General features: G+C 50.1%; 1 protein-coding gene across 1 annotated transcript in view; it reads left to right on the top strand.

Annotated features, from left to right (window-relative positions):
• Positions 1-1119: 1119 nt before the first annotated feature.
• Positions 1120-10806, top strand: part of ELFN1 (extracellular leucine rich repeat and fibronectin type III domain containing 1) — a 93202-nt gene continuing 83515 nt past the window's right edge. The window contains exon 1 of the mRNA XM_054180347.1: positions 1120-1226. The gene's annotated coding sequence lies outside the window, so the exon portion shown is untranslated. The remainder of the gene's footprint in view (positions 1227-10806) is intronic.

Genomic DNA, 10806 nt, shown 5'->3' with positions numbered 1-10806 from the left:
CCCTGTTAGATCAGATACAGACCAAATAATAGCAGAATCACAAAGATTGAGGTCTGCAAGATTAAATTTGAAAGGGAGGAGTAATGATAGCTTTGGCCCTGCCTGCCGCTCCACCAGCCGGAGGGATAAATGACCGTATGCAGATAAGCAGGGCAAAAATACAAGGGATGCTTCAGGAAGAGATGGCAAGAAAAATAGGAACTAATCAGCAGATTCAACCACTGTAATAATGCAGTAAACATGGAAAATTACATTATATTAGCTCCTCTGGTTCTCATTATATATATTAGCCACAAAGTCATCGATAGGCAATTTGCCGTGAAGATGCAGCGCTGCAGACATCGGAGCTCCCCCCTCCCAGGGGGAGGCATTGGTGATGCTAAAGGGGAAAGTTGTCTTTCCAGCTGCGTAGGGGAGGAAGAAGTGGCTCAAGTCGAGCTGGAGAAACGCTCCCAGCTCTCTGAGCTAAACAATCTGCTCTCAGGAAAAGGACGGCCGGTCTGTTTGTCCCCAGCGCCCGGGCGGCAGTACGTGCTGAGGCGCGGCTGCGTTGCAACCCTGGGATATTCCTCTGGCGTGGGAGAAATTGGTCTGCTGCAGATTTCCTTTGATAATATAGATACACATGTATGTCATGGGTTTGGTTTTGGGGTGGTTTGTTGTTCTTCTTTTCATTTTGGTGCTGTTCTTCCCTTCCTGGTGAACTTGATTTCCATTTTGCTCGATTTCTTCCAAGGAATGACAAGTATCCGCTGCAGCCTTTCCCCTCGAGTTCAAGCAAAACCAGCATGTCACATTCTTTGCAAATTAGCTGCATCTCTCCCCGGCTCTCAGTTTTAAAGCAGGGGCTGCTTGGTCCAAGGTCCTTCCCCAACATATCCATTTAAGCCATGTAATGATTCTGCCTCTCTCATGCACAGTAGATGAAAGAATAGCTGCGATTTATTTGTAAAGCTTTGAACACCAAACATGGTCAATCATGGGGAGGGGGGAAGAAAAGATTAACAAAAAAAAAAAAGGAGAAAGCTCTGATAATGCAAAGCTGGAAGAGAAGCAGCCCTACACTTCACAGTAAAATCTGTCTTCTTTGCACTTGTATTCTTTTATTAACAGCTCCAACGATGGTCAGTGCAGAAATCTACCTGCAACACAGGACGCTGGAAAACTACTGAGAGACAGCAATGTCCTCCCTGCTGCTCGGAGAGAAAGGAAGGATGCACCTTCAGGTATGGACTGGTAGATACTGGTGTATACTGGTTTGTCCTCTGCTCCCCGTTTGTGTCCCTCTAAACCTGCTTGTTGCATTGACTGGCTGGAGGGAAGAAGGTGTTTGCAAGAGGGGAAGCTTCAGAAGTGATGCTCTAAACTTCTCCAGACACTGCTAAGTTGTCTGCCTGGGACTTGCTGTGCACCCAAGCAAGCAGCTCTGGGCTCTGCCGGCTCTATCTGCTCTGCCTGGGCGGGCAAAGGTGGTTAACGGTGGCAGTTTGTCCTGCATTTGCTGTTGGTCTCTGTGGAATTTCATTGTCCAGGTCCTGTCGATGATTCCAGCAGTGAGCAGCACTGGGTGCTCCCGCAGCTGGGCTGAGGCAGCTCCCCCTCCCTGCAGCAGCATTGGGAAGCAGAGCACACGCTCTGCCATCACCCCCTCCCTGGGTCAGGCTGAACATCGCAGCTGAAATCGCTGCTTCTTCAGTGCCGTGGCGGCTTCCTAGAGATTGCACGAAGGGCTGAGAGGGATGAAGCTGGGTTGGCAGCGGCTGCTGAGCAGCCTTTTTACTGTAGGAGCAGAGCTAGGCATTGCTCCTAGGCTTTCTTAATCCAGCCTCAATCCATGCACTTCAAACAGGAGCCTTGTTCTAGGCACTTGAGTCAAGCACCTCCTGTGCCTGTAAGGGCCAGCAACAAGCCAAAAGCTTCTTTTACTTTGCTTTGAAGGGAAAGAGGATTGCTGCCCCCTGAGCAGGGGAGGATGGAGGGGAGCAGTGGCTCCCAGGTCAGGGAAAGGGAGGACTGGTGACTTTCCAAACGTGAGTTTTCTGACACTTTGGGCTCAACCCTGACAAGCCACTCTGAAATACTGGCCCAGCACAGCAATTGGATTATAGCCATCACACCCATCTCCCTGGGGAACAAAAAGAGGGTCTCCAGCCACCAGAGAGCAGTTTAAAACAACCACAGAGATCGGTTTACAACATGCCAGCCTTCTGCGTGCAAGATGATGTGCTCTCCTAAATATGTGGTCCTGGAACAAGAGGGGACCTAAGAACTACTTAATTCTTGGCAACTGATCAGCACTAACGTGTTGCAGGTTGGGGTTTGTCATTTGTCTGGGTTGGTTGCTTGCTTGTTTCATCTCCTGAGCAAGTAGTTTGAGGCAATGAAGTGAATTAGCCTGCCTGTCATCTCGGTGTTTACAAATGCATGCCCAGTGGGGCTCGCTGCTTTCAGTAAAGCCCTTTCTTTTCACGGTGTCTGTCACTCCAGTTTGCATTTACCCATTGCCACACTTGCATTTACTTCCTGCTGTGACCGTTTGGGACTTGAAGTGGACAGATTGTTCTTCCTGGGGCTGACTTTCACCTGAGGTCTCTAAGAAGAGGGCTGTGTGTGAGTGTGGGGATCCCCATCATGTAATGTGGGCTGCACATCAGCTGTGGTGGGACCTGATGTCCTGACATCTGTATTGGAGCACAGTCAAGCTGGTAGGTAAATGGGATGGAGTGAGAAAGGAGCTGCAGATTTCATTGCTTGCATAGGTCTTTGTTTCATGGGTGTGTTGGCCAGCACCAAGGGCTCCTCATCTGTTGGAAAGGCAGGATATCTTGGAGAACCAGCTTAGATCAAGTTGTGACTGCTGAGAGCTCTTGGAGTGGTGTTGGGTCCTGTCTGGATCTGGATTAGTTGTGCAGGTACTCTTACACCTGTAAAGAAACAAGGAGGCAAAATGGGAGACAGGCTTTAGAAGGAGGTGGATGACCAAGCTGCTCTCCTGGTGCAGAGCAACCGCTGCGCTGAGCTTTCAGCTAGTTTTCCAGCTTTCTGCTTCTTCTCCCTTGGCCATGGTGGTGCTTCATCAGCATGCATTTCACCATGGCAAACCCTTTTCAGATCTCTTCTTTAGCCAGGACTGGTTTATATTTTCCCCTGTAGCTTCCCCTGCAGTGAAATGCACCAGGACAAGCCTCAAAGCCCGCCACCACATGCCAAGAAATGCTATGAAGGTGGGGTTTGCTCCCTACAACCTGCCATTCCCATCCTGCCTTTCTTGGGAGAGCTCCAGCATCCTGCCAGGATATGCAGGAGTTGCTTTCTCACCCCTTCCCATCCCATAGCTGACCTCTCATGCTGTGGCACCTCTGCATGTGCCTCTGTCACCTCGGTCACCTCTGAGCTAGCACAGGGAAACATCGAACGGTGCTGCACATTCCACAGCTCGCTCCTCCAGAGCAAGGCGAGGGCTGAGCATAACACCTTTTAATGCTCCTTCTCCTAATTATCTTCTTAATTACTCAATGAAACGCCCAATAAAACAACTCACTGTCATTTCTGTTTTATCGTCTGCCTTTTGCAGTTTACTTAGGAGCGTCGGATCCGCTCTGTCAGGAGGGAACACTTCCCCATAGATCATGCTTACACAACGGCTTTATGTGCCTGTCCTGTGTCTCCTCCTCGCTTTCCACGACAGTTTGCTAATTCCCAGAGACACTGGTGGCTGGGAAGCAGCACCTCCCTTGCTGCCCATCCCCGCCGTGGTGAAGTCCCAGCGCCGAGTTTGTGTCGTCCCCATGGCAACAGCCTGTGATGTCACTAGAGGGGATTACAACTTTGAGAGGCATCCAGGCACAGGCAGCGGGGCTGGGACTCAGGGGCTCTCACATGTCTTTAAATAGAGAGGAATTACACAGGGAAGTCTTTAAGAATGCTTTGGATTTCCCTTTTTTTATCCCTGGAAGGAGGGAAGGTTGGTGACCAGAGGGCTGCCACCAGCAGTCCCATTCCCTTGGGCTTTGCTGCAGCGAATCATAGCATTGTTAGGGTTGGAAGGGACCTCAAGGATCATCTAGTTCCAACCCCCCTGCCATGGGCAGAGACATCTCGCACTAGATCAGGTTGCTCAAAGCCACATCCAGCCTGGATCAGTGGCCCTGACGTGGGATCTCACTGCCAAGGCCTGGTGTGTTTGGCATCTCCATGATGTCCCTGTGGGATGTGGGGTTTCCCCACTCTTTCTGTCTCTGCGCTTCTTGGTGATACCATGAAGCTAAAGCAGACCCAGAGGCCACAGCCCCCAGCCAAAACTTTGCCCTCAGCCCAAGCTACTCTCTCCACTGGCTTTCTTCTGTGCTTTTTGTCTAACACTCATAGTATTAGCATAATAAGATGCTGTTCTTGCACAGACAATGAGGGAGGAAGGTTCATGGGCATACCTCTCTAGCAACAGGAAAACCACATAATAGCAGCACTTTATGTCCTCCACGTGGGAGCCAATCCAGCTCAGACTGCTGGTACCACAGACCGTGCCAGGCACGGAAACCGACGGCCCCAAAACTTACCTGGGGGAAGCCACCTGCCTAATATTTAGGTGCCTTGTTTAACCAGCTGAGGCAAAGGAAGCAGGCTGAGGAATTGGTCTTTTTATTTCAGTTTTTCCAAGGTAGGAATAAAACTGATATTTCAAAGGCCACCGTGTCTCAGCTGAGCGGCGGTGGGGGAAAAGCAGGCGCCGCGGAACATACTGTCCTGTCTCCCCGCTTCTCAGATCATAACTTCTGAGCCGGATTCAATAGAAATAAATGTTCAGTAGTTCCAGTGGTGGCCTTTGGAAATGGAGCTAATGGAACAAGACCAAAAAATCGTTACAACGTTTTGACAAGTGCTTAAATATTTAATGCTCGGCACGGCGCAGCCCATTGCGGGGAGGTGGCAGCGCACCTGCAGGAAGCCGTGCCCTTCGTTAGCGGGAGATGGAGGAGTCCTGTGGCCCCGGGAAATTCGGGAAATGCTCTTTGAGCTGTGCATTAGTAAACAAGCCAAGGGTGGCTACAGCTCTGGCAGCCCCGTGCTGTGCAGAAGGCAAAGGGCTAGGTGGCATTTCCTGCGCCGGGGGACCCGTGGAGAAAGAGGAGGATGACTGGTTCTTGGAGAGAGGCAGCAGAGGAGAACACGTAACATTACCCTGAGCTGAGATGGGGGAGGTGGAGGCTGCAGTGATTAAATAGGATCTGCTGAAATCCTTCCAAAGCAGGCTTAAGAATTAAGAGCCATCAATGTCACATTGAGGGTCACTCACTGCAGGACACCTCCGGCCGGTGCCTGGCTTCCCCCTGTGCCTCTGTTCAGCCCCATCCAAGTGTGAGGAAAAGCCACTTTGGTTTTGGAGCCCCACTTGGCCTTTCCCCTGTGCCCCAGAACAGTGAAACTCAGCGAGGAGAACCTCTAAAAAGCAAACTTGTCTGGAGGGGAAGGATTGGACTGTGCATGCTGAGATTTGCTTTGAATTTGGATGTCATCAGCGGAAGGTGGTGCGGAAAAAGGGCAGTGAACACACAGGCTGAGTTCACATCACCTCCATGCAGAGGACTGATGGTTGTTCCCCTGTCAGCAACAGCAATGGAGACTCCCCTGAAGAGTTGTCAGCCAGCAGTCCTTGTGTGGTGGTGGTGGTGTGGTTTGCTTGCTCAGATCCTTACACCCGCAGGGCTCATGGTGTAGCTCCATGGTGGGCACAATGGCCATGCTCTGCCTCCCTCAGGGCTGTGTCCAGTCCTGGAAGCGACAAACCTCTGTCTGATCTGGGATTCCCACTGGAGAAGGCTTTTTGCTTGGTTTGTTTAGGTTTTCTTCCCCTCTGCCATTCACCCTATTTTCCGGAGCCGGGAATGACTGGTCACAGCAGGGAGATTTTCACACATCATTAGAGCCAAGTGTCCGACTCTTCACAACCATCAACCCCAATGAGAGCGATTTAAAAAGCAGAACTTCCTTTAATCGTCCAGGGACGCTCAGATTTGTTAGTGTGAAGCAAGTGCTCCAACATGCATGGGAGAAGCAGGTGCTGAGAAGAGACTCATGGTATTAAAAAGCAGCAGCTCCTCATGTGTGCATCAGCGCCGGGGCAGACCTGGAGGGTGAGGTCCTTCACCAACTGTCTCTTTTCATTTCCTCCGTGGTTGACTGGAGGTGGCTACAGGTCCGTGTCTGCCTGAGCAGAGCCTGGAAAAGGGCTGGTGTCTGTAGCTGAGACCTCAAGCAAGAGGTGATGTATGGAAGAGTTCATAATCAGGAGAAAGCCTCAACCCCAGCTTTTCTGGCTCATGAGCTGGAAGCATCCCTCTGTACGAGGACCTGAGCATTGGAGGTGTCTGAAGGAGTCGTGGGTGCTGCAGTTTCACAAATCTCCCCAGAGCAAAGGAGTTATCTGCAGTCTTGGAGCTGTGCTTCAGCCTCTTGCTGTTTCAAGTCAGCAACTCTGACTCTGGGGAGATCTGATAGCAGTCTTCTAGTACCTGAAGGGGGCCTGCAAGAAGGATGGAGAGAGACTGTTTACAAGGGCCTGCAGTGACAGGACAAGGGGCAATGGCTTTAAGATGGAGAAAATCAGATTTAGACTGGGTGTTAGGAGCAAGTTCTTTACTGTGAGGGTGGTGGAACACTGGGACAGGTTGCCCAGGGAGGTGCTTGAGGCTCAATCCCTGGAGATAGTCAAGGTGAGGCTTGACAGGACACTGGGCAACCTGATCTAGTTGAGGATGTCCCTGCTGACTGTGGGGAGGTTGGACTGGATGACCTTTGGAGGTCCCTTGTGTCCTGGATCATTCTATGATTCTATGAAACAGAAGTGTGTCCTGGGCTTTGTGAAATGATGCAGCTCCATGCCTGTGCAAGCACCAGGATCCATACAGGCACACAGTCCCTCCTAAGTGACACCTGCTGCCCCGTGTGCCCACAAAGCCACACCTACACCGCGCTGTGATGTGCGTGCTCTGTTGGCTCTTGTGAGCAGCCACACAACCTTCCCTTGGTCTCCCAGGCCTGCCCCAGCCCCACCTGCTACATACATCACACATGGGCAGGGGAAGGACAACCACACAGAATTACCAACACACCTGGCTGCAGGATGATGAATTCTCCTTCCTGCGCACTCTGGCACGTGCAGAGCTGTTTCCACAGTGTCCAAATCTCAGAGCTTCCAGCACTGACACCATTTGTCCAAGGGCAGCTGTGCAGAATGGCAATGTTTTTATCAAAATTCCCTGTGACAGGCTTCAAGTCCTAATTAAAGGAACTTGTGGGTTTAGGGTTTTTTTAAAAACTAATGATAGATTTTTTTTTGTTTTCCTGAGAAAGCAAATGTTTTCTCAAGGGGAAAAAAAATCAAATGCCTGCCACTGTGTTTTTGCTGCTTTGCTATGTCTTTTGGGCTGACTTGCTTCCTGAGACAGCCCTGTGAGGAAGCTCAGCAGCCTGGTGGCCCTGTCTTGCAGGTTCCTCCAAGTGAGTGGCACTACTAAGATCACTGGAGGTGTTTAAGAGGGGACTGGATGAGGCACTTGGTGCCATGGTTTAGTTGATGAGGTGGTGTTGGGTGATAGGTTGGACTTGATGATCTCAAAGGTCTTTTCTGACCTATTCTATTCTATTCTATTCTATTCTATTCTATTCTATTCTATTCTATTCTATTCTATTCTAATTCTTCACCAAGACAGCGTGCACAAGCCACATGGTTGGGGTCCATGCATGCAGAGACTCCTGCAACCCTGTGCAGACAACCAAGTGGTGCTCCAGAGAGAGTCAGTGACTTGCAGACACAGTTCTGTCCCACAGATCCCTGAGGCCAGCAGCAATGCAGGCAAAGGCTGGGAGAAATTTTGCCATTGACCTCTGAAAAGCAGGAAATTCGTGCTTGTGAAGCAATCAGGTTGGCATTCTGCCCTTACTGCTGCAAATTAAGGATTGATAGAACTGAAGGCAATGGTGTAAGAAACCGCCAAGACATCCTTCTGGACTTTGATTTGATCTCTGCCTTTCATGGTCTTCCCTTTGTTCCCTTGCTCATTGGTTTTAGAAGCAAGCCTTTGATAGGAGGTGGCAAAATCTCACTTAAGCACTTGTTCTGGCAACAAACATTTGCCTTTTGGAGCTGCCCTCATCTCTTGGGTAAACACAAAGTTATCATCTTTGACTGGAACTGATCCTCTGGAGCCATGTTATTCCACTGGGGAGAGGTATTCTCACTGATTTCTCCATGTGGATTATTTTTGTGACTGACTGTAATAGTTTCTTTGGCAGTATTAGGGCTTATTATGTCAGGATTTATTTTGGCATGAAGTGATTCGACATGCTGTAGCCCTGTACCTTTCCTTTGAGTGCTGAAATCCAAGAGGCCATCTCCTGCTTCTTCCACAGGCATGATGGAAGCAACCTCACTGCAGCCAGACCCATCCCCCGAGGTCAGCTTTCCCCAGTTGCTTCCTAACTGCTAAAGGAGCAAATTTAATGGAACAAATTTCCTGCAGAAGATGTATAAAACCCATCTAAGTGAAAAATCTGTGTAGTAAAGCCTCCTAGGAAGAAGAGGAGAGGACCACAAAAGAGAGATTGCACCTTCAGAGGAGCAGTGCAGGCACTGGGAGCTCCCTGGCATTAGAGGGGTTAGCAGCAGAAAATGCAAGTGAGGATTAAATGTGGATTATACTGCAGTGATGCTGCAACATCAGCAGTGCTGAGACATCAAACACTGGGCTTAATTTCCTTAGGAGAAGAACTGCTGGACCCAAAGTAGTCCTAGACATTGCTCTTAAGGTATTGCTTGTGATGAGGTGGTGAGGCAACAAGTGTATTAGCTAAGGTAATGTGTTGGGGCATCTGGTACCCCTGGGAAACTTTGGTGATTTAAAGTGGTGGACTTGCTCCTCAAAGCCACATGTGATGCAGCATTTTGGCAACCACTCCTCCATCAAACACTCCTCATGGTCCCTCAGATATCAGAAGAAAAGGTTTACTTCAATGCTCTTCAGTACCAAGTGGAAAGTAATGGGTAATACCGGTTTTAAATAGGTTGGCATTCTCCTGGCTCTGTTAATGTCATTGAAGTCACCCAGGACCTTTGGTTTGTGGTGCTCCTGTCTTGCTGGGATTGAGAAAGGATTCAGTTCATGGGGTTTGGTCTATTTTCAGCCCAGACAAAGGCTTATGTGGAGGAGCAGCTCTGGGCAGTACAGTAAGCCAGTCTTGAGGCTTTCTTGGTTTTGCAGTCTCAGCTGGTCACCTTCAAATGCCAAGCACCGCTCCAGGTCAAGCTTTGCCAGGCAGAGGTGGGTGATAGGGATGGATGGACTATCTCACACTGATTGGGGTGGTAGAAACATGGAAATCAGAGATGTATTGCCTCTAAATCCTGCCATGCTAACATAGTGCCATGGGCAACTCATCTCTTCAACCTCAAGTGTGCATCATGCTCTGCTTAGGTGAAAGGAGGCATTTGCAGCCTGCTGAGCAGGATCATCCAGTTCCTGTCACAGGATGAGACCCTGCAGGGTGGCATGTGGGAAGGGGCAAGCCCTCTTGCTCCATGGCACAGAGAAGAAGGAAGCCCTTGCATCCTGTACGCAGCAGCAGGGCACCTGTAGGTCTTCAAGCTGGGAGTCACAGGAGGTAGGCTGTCCATCTGTCCACCCTGTCCCACCACATGAGCCCGAGTTAGCCTCAGCTCCTTTTGGCAGCCCAGGTCCCTGCTCCAGCGAGCGCTGGACGGCTCGGGAGGCGTCAGGGAGAGGAACACGTTGTTCGGCAGCTGCACATTCCATTAATTTAATGAGGATTGGGGTTTTTTTTTTGTTGGTTTGGTGGTGGTTTTTTTTTTTTTTTTTTACAAGGCAGATGGTAAAACAGCTATTTTCTGTTGTCTAATAAATACCAGCAGCAAGGCAGAAAATGTGCAATCTCGCCAAGCCTTTTCTGATTCCTCGCCCTCCTGTCCCCCGTGCGCTTCCCCCCTCCCTTTGCTGCTGGCAGCCGGCGGAGCTGGGCGGTGGGATGGGAGGGAGGGAGGGCTGGGACACCAAAGGCAGGTCTGAAATTGCTGGTGGGACCTGTGCAATAAAGCAGCAGCTTGCCCCAGATTGGGCAGAGCCTGTGTGTCCTGCTGGGAGAGCTGCGCTCTGGCAGCCTTCGCCGTGCCAATTCTCACTTCATCTGATTGCAGTAATAACAACTCGCACAAATTTCCTGCCTCAACCTGAAATCTTCCAGCTCTGCAATGCAAATAATATAATGTGTGATGAGGAGCCCAGTGACGGGGATAATAATAATAATAGTGATGATGCCTTTATTCAATGAATGAGGGAATCAGGCAAGCAAAAATAAATGGCATTCAGAGCCTGGCAAATCGATTAAAAAAAAGGAGAAATCAGGAGGAAATGCAGGGGGCCTCAAGTCTCTTGGGGAGCACTGTCCCTAGGGATGGCGTGGAGGAGAGATGAGCAAAGCCCTTTTGGGCTGGGCACTCCTTGTCAGCTCGTGTCACTCCGGGGCTCCCTCCTCTCCTGTGATTGTATTGCATGTGCTCTATGCCTGATCCCAGCCTCTCTGCGATCTCCTTGACCCCCTTGATTTACAGCTCTCGTGGGCTCCCTGAATGTGTCTAAGCAGTTGGCAGGCTACAGACCTGACCTGGGGTTGGGTAATAACTTGTCTTTTGTCCCATGCCCAGGAGGCTGGTCATAAAAACGCTCCAGACATCAATTTTCCTCTCCAGCGGGGTGGAATTGCGAAATGATGAGTTGGTCTTTGCCCTCATTTATC

This window comes from Dryobates pubescens, chromosome 4 (genome assembly GCF_014839835.1).
Source record: "Dryobates pubescens isolate bDryPub1 chromosome 4, bDryPub1.pri, whole genome shotgun sequence".
Lineage (NCBI taxonomy): Eukaryota > Metazoa > Chordata > Aves > Piciformes > Picidae > Dryobates > Dryobates pubescens.
This window is presented reverse-complemented; position numbering and strand designations above follow the sequence as displayed.